The sequence below is a fragment of the Bos taurus genome, chromosome 4 (assembly GCF_002263795.3).
Source record: "Bos taurus isolate L1 Dominette 01449 registration number 42190680 breed Hereford chromosome 4, ARS-UCD2.0, whole genome shotgun sequence".
Lineage (NCBI taxonomy): Eukaryota > Metazoa > Chordata > Mammalia > Artiodactyla > Bovidae > Bos > Bos taurus.
This window is the reverse complement of record NC_037331.1, coordinates 108,841,254-108,847,253: the sequence shown is the minus strand read 5'-3', so window position 1 is coordinate 108,847,253 and position 6,000 is coordinate 108,841,254.

Sequence of the window (6,000 nt, the reverse complement as noted above, 5' to 3'; positions counted from 1 at the left end):
TCAAAGATGGGTTAATCAAGAAAGTATTTCGATGAAATGATCAATAATGGAAATTTTGCAGATCTCAACTCCAAATAGAGTTGGAATATGCAGACATATTAAGTCAAGTAGTTCAGCTATAGCAGAATGTATTATTATTGTGAGTAGGGAATTGTTGCTGAAGTTCAGAAAGTCTGTCAAAGATCTTATTTTCAAGATAGAATAAGAGGAAGCAAAGGAGGCTACTTTAGTGGTATAAAGAGTAACCAAGAGTGTTCTTAAGAGAACTGGGTATTCTCATGGAGACTTATTGCAAAGTGGTATCTTTAGTTCAGTAGGGTTTGTCTTAAAGGAGGCAGGCCTATCCAGCTTCATGGTGATAAATCACATCATTATGTTGGACTTCTCTAGTTCCATGAAAGTGGGAATGCTTGCCATGAACAGTAGATGCTGCTGGAAGTGAGACAAAATTTTGTTTTCTAAAATTTTTCATTTGTGGTATTAGAATTCACAAGTTATTTACTTAGTCAGGGCCTTGATCATTGTTCATAGGCAAAAGAGGCAAATCAGTTAGAAACTCAGAGAAAGAAAATATTTTGTAAGGAGTAATCAGAAAATATTTCATGGAGAAAATATCTTTGGCCTGAGGTTTGAAACACCTAGGGCAATTTGTGTGACAATGATGGGAGAATAGCAGACACAAAAAAAGGAAAGAGGACATTTAGATGAATTTTTCAAAAGAATTTTACAAGAAAGAACAAGAAAATCAAAGGGCCAAAGGCTATGCCTTATGATCTTCTTCCATTTTAGGAAAACAAATTAGTTTGATTTAATATCAAACTCTGCAATAATCTCAAACTTTTCTGTGTCACTTACTTGATATATCACACAATTTACTCAGTTGTAAAAAATACCCCTAATACAAACACCCTCTTCAAACAACACAAGAGAAGATTCAACACATGGACATCACCAGATTATAATACTGAAGTAAGATTGATTATATTCTTTGTAGCCAAAGATGGAGAAGCTCTATACAGTCAGCAAAAAAAAAAAAAAAAAAAAGACCAGGAACTGACTGTGGCTCAGATCATAAACTCCTTATTGCCAAATTCAGACTGAAATTGAAGAAAGTAGGGAAAACCACTAGATCATTCAGATATGACCTAAATCAAAGTCCTTATGACTATACAGTGGAAGTGACAAATAGATTCAAGGGATTAGAACTGATAGACAGAGTGCCTGAAGAACTATGGACAGAGTTTGTGACATTGTACAGGAGGCAGGGATCAAGATCATCTTAAAAAAATAAATGCAAAAAGGCAAAATGGTTGTCTGAGGAGGCCTTACAAATAGCTGTGAAATGAAGAGAAGTGAAAGGAAAAGGAGAAAAGGAAAGATATACCCATTTGAATGCAGAGTTCCAAAGAATAGAAAGGAGAGATAAGAAAGCCTTCCTCAGTGATCAATGCAAAGAACTAAAGGAAAACAACAGAATGGGAAAGACTAGAGATCTCTTCAAGAAAATTAGACATAACAAGGGAAAATTTCATGCAAAGATGAGATCAATAAAGGATAGAAATGCTATGGACCTAACAGAAGCAAAAGATATTAAGAAGAGGTGGCAAGAATATACAGAACTGTACAAAAAAGATCTTCATGACCCAGATAATCATGATGGTGTGATTATCACCACCATGATAGAGCCAGATATCCTGGAATGTGAAGTAAAGCGGGCCTTAGGAAGCATCACTACGAACAACACTAGTGAGTTGACAGAATTCCAGTTAAGCTATTTCAAATCCTAAAAGATGCTGCTGCACTCAATATGTCAGCAAATCTGGAAAGCTCAGCAGTGGCCACAGGACTTGAAAAGGTCAATTTTCATTCCAATCCCAAAGAAAGGCAATGCCAAAGAATGCTCAAACTACCACACAATTGCACTTATCTCACATGCTAATAAAGTAATGCTCAAAATTCTTCAAGCCAGGCTTCAGCAATATGTGAACTGTGAACTTCCAGATGTTCAAGCTGTATTTAGAAAAGGCAGAGGAACCAGAGATTAAATTGCCAACATCCCTTTGGATTATTGAGAAAGCAAGAGAGTTCCAGAGAAACATCTACTTCTGCTTTATTGACTATGCCATAGCCTTTGACTTTCTGGATCACAATAAACAGTGGAAAATTCTTAAAGAGACGGGAATACTAGACCACCTGACCTGCCTCCTGAGAAATCTGTATGCAGGTCAAGAAGCAACAGTTAGAAATGGACGTGGAACAACAGACTGGTTACAAATAGGAAAAGAAGTGTCAAGGCTATATATTGTCACCCTGCTTATTTAACTTGTATGAAGAACACTTCATGAGAAACGCTGGGCTGGATGAAGCACAAGCTGGGATCAAGATTGCTTGGAGAAATATCAGTAACCTCAGATATTCAGATGATACCACCCCTATAGCAGAAAGCAAAGAGGAACTAAAGAGCCTCTTGATAAAAGTGAAAGAGGAGAGTGAAGAAGTTGGCTCGAAACTCAACATTCAGAAAACTAAGATCATGGCATCTGATCCCATCACTTCATGGGAAATAGATGAGAAGCAATGGAAACAGTGACCGACTTTATTTTGGGGATTCCAAAATCACGGCAGATGGTGACCACAGCCATGAAATTAAAAGACACTTGCTCCTTAGAAGAAAAGTTATGACCAACCTAGATAGCATATTAAAAAGCAGAGACATTACTTTGCCAACAAAGGTCCGTCAACTCAAAGCTATGGTTTTTCCAGTAGTCATGTATTGATGTGAGAGTTGGACTATGAAGAAATGTGAGTGCCAAAGAATTGATGCTTTTGAACTGTGGTGTTGGAGAAGACTCTTGAGAGTCTCTTTGACTGCAAGGAGATCAAACCAGTCCATCCTAAAGATCAGTCCTAAGTATTCATTGGAAGGACTGATGCTGAAGCTGAAATTCCAATACTTTGGCCACTTGATGCAAAGAACTGACTCATATGAAAAGACCCTGATGCTGGGAAAGATTGAAGGTGGGAGGAGATGGGGACGACAGAGGATGAACTGTTTGGATGGCATCACAGACTCGATGGACATGAGTTTGAATAAACTCTGGACATTGGTGTTGGACAGGGAGGCCTGGTGTGCTGTAGTCCATGGGGTCACAAAGAGTTGGACACGACTGAGCGACTGAGCTGAACTGAACTGAACTGATCCCTAATAATATTGTAGAAAGGTTTAAAGTAAATATCATAATTTAAATACTTGTGTGTGTGCTCAGTCATGTCCGACTCTTTGTTGACCCATGAACTGCAGCCCACCAGGTTCCCTTCTCCATGGAACTATCCAGAAAAAAATGCTGGAGCAGGTTGCCATTTCCTACTCCAAGGAATAATACTGTAGAAAGGTTTAAGGGAAATAATTCTTGGCCTTTAATAAGTTTTTTTAAAAATGCTTTCTACAGTGCTTGAAACCATTTTTCTTTTATAGGACTTTTAGTTTTCTAAGAAAAGCATTGTAAAAACAGAAAGCACTTGAGACAGATTAATAAAACCTCTCAGCTAAAATTTAGGTTGAAAGAGACAACACTGATTTCCTACAAGATATGGCAGAGGTAAGTTTCCCAAGAGAATAAGTGTCAACATTAGGAAATTCTCATTTCTTCTTGCACTCCCATCTCCATCAGGATGGGTCTTCCTAGTAAATTCCTAAGCATCTTTCAGGTTGTTTCCCATACATTTTTAATGTCAAATTTCATGATATTTCCAGGCCAGTAAGTGCTTCCTGCTAGTAATAACTGTATAGCTTATTTGTACCCCTATTGGGACACTTATGTTGACATGTCTGTTTCAGCTCTACCCTGAGAGGTCACTGAATGAAAGAATCATGTTTTAATATTGTTTGTATCCTCAGCAACTATAAAGTATCTGGAACATAAAAACAGTGTAATAAATCCTGCTGGAAAATAAAACAGAAGGAAAATAATAGCTGCTGATAGGGAAACTGAAAGCCAAGTGCTGACAACAAATTTTGCTTAGGAAATTTTGTCTAAAGCTAACTTTTATTCAATGGTGTTTGTTGCTTGATACATCACACAAAGAAAGAAGGAAGGAAGGAAAGGAGGGCAAGAAGGGGCAAGAAAGGGACAAAAATAATTATTCCAGAACTAAGCAAACCAAAAAAAAATTATATATATATATATGTATATATATGTATATATATATATATATATATGAGCTATTATAATGGGCAGGAAACAAAAATATATTATCATGCATTCTTAGTTGTCAAAGATTATTGAAGCTTCATGTAACTAGATTAACAGATATCTTACTATGAGCCATCTGCTGTGTTTCTGATATTACCTTTTTCACAAGTCATCATCCTGTCTTTGACATGAAGACCCTCATAATGAGGTATTATTTATTCAAAAATGTTTCATGAAATTTTGGTCCTCCTGGTTTGAATGTATACAGAGTAGAGGACTGGGTAAAGTTCTATGACTTTCAAATGGAAATATTTATAATTAAAGTCAACATATGGGGGTGGCAGGTGGTCATCTCCCTCAATAATGGCTATGATATGAGTTAATTTAGAAAGCTAAATTGAAGAGCAATGAGTTCCAAAATGCATAATCTATGCAGAGAAAATAGCACTTTGAGGCTTATGCCCATCAGTTATTAACTAATGCGAAAGAACGAACCCTTTAACATCCAAAGCTTTGTTAGGCAAATTTCATGGTATATTCCAGGACCCAAAGCACAAAGATTCTGTTATCTATCAATTCCACAGTAAGCAACCAGGAGGGAAAGTAAGTTATTTTTGTGAAATGCTTGAAAAATACCATGAGGTTCACTAGAACTCTTTTTTAAAACTCCTTTCAATGAATAGTTTATCCTCTCAACCTATTAACCATGAATAACTTTAAAAATGGGATTTCACTGTTTCAAACAAGATGAAGAAATTGTCTTGGCCGTTTACTATTCACCATGCAAAGCAAATAAGGGGATGGCCTGCCAAATTCTGATTTAAATAAGAAAGCATACGCGAAGTAGTAAGAAAATCTTGAAATTATCCTTCCTCCTATCTTTACAACCAAAGGATAATAAAGTCATTTATCTAATGCTTATTATGTTCAAAAGACTTAAGTTTTGGCTTTCCATGTTAACACAACCGAACAACCTGTAGTCAATAAACAAGGGAACAAAAATAAGCATTTGAAACATTACAACATTTATGGTAATTTCATATTGAAGAGATAGCAAGCTTGCTGGAAGAGAATGGTGAGAAGAAAGAATTAATAGTTCATTTTTCCCCCTCACTCTAACTCTGCATTAATACTAAAACATTTAATGACTAGCATGAATTCCTCTATCATTTAATACTGGTCAATATTCAGAGCCTCGGTATGAAATTATAATCATATAATCACCTCATTTTCCATTAAAAGTTAAAGAGAACAAAGGAAAAATAATCTGCTTCCATAAAGATTTTTTAACTACACATATTAGACAGAGCCCTGGTGGCTCAGACGGTAAAGCATCTGTCTACAACGCGGGAGACCTGGGTTCCATCCCTGGGTTGGGAAGATCCCTGGAGAAGGAAATGGCAATCCAGTCCAGTACTATTTCCTGGAAAATCCCACGGACAGAGGAGCCTGGTAGGCTGTACTCCATGGGATCGCAGAGTCGGACACGACTGAGCGACTTCACTTTCACTTTCCTTTCCTATTAGACATTCTAAGACGGGTTCTAGATGGAAGAGTTGACAGTCACCAAGTAGCAACAAGTAGATCAACACAATCATTGTATGTTTCTGCTGTCCAGAGTATCTGTACCTAAGTAACAATGTCATAGTTTTATAGACTTGTAGTAGAAGGCAATGGCACCCCACTCCAGTACTTTTGCCTGGAAAATACCATGGACGGAGGAGCCTGGTAGGCTGCAGTCCATGGGGTCGCTAGAGTCGGACACGACTGAGCGACTTCACTTTCACTTTTCACTTTCATGCATTGG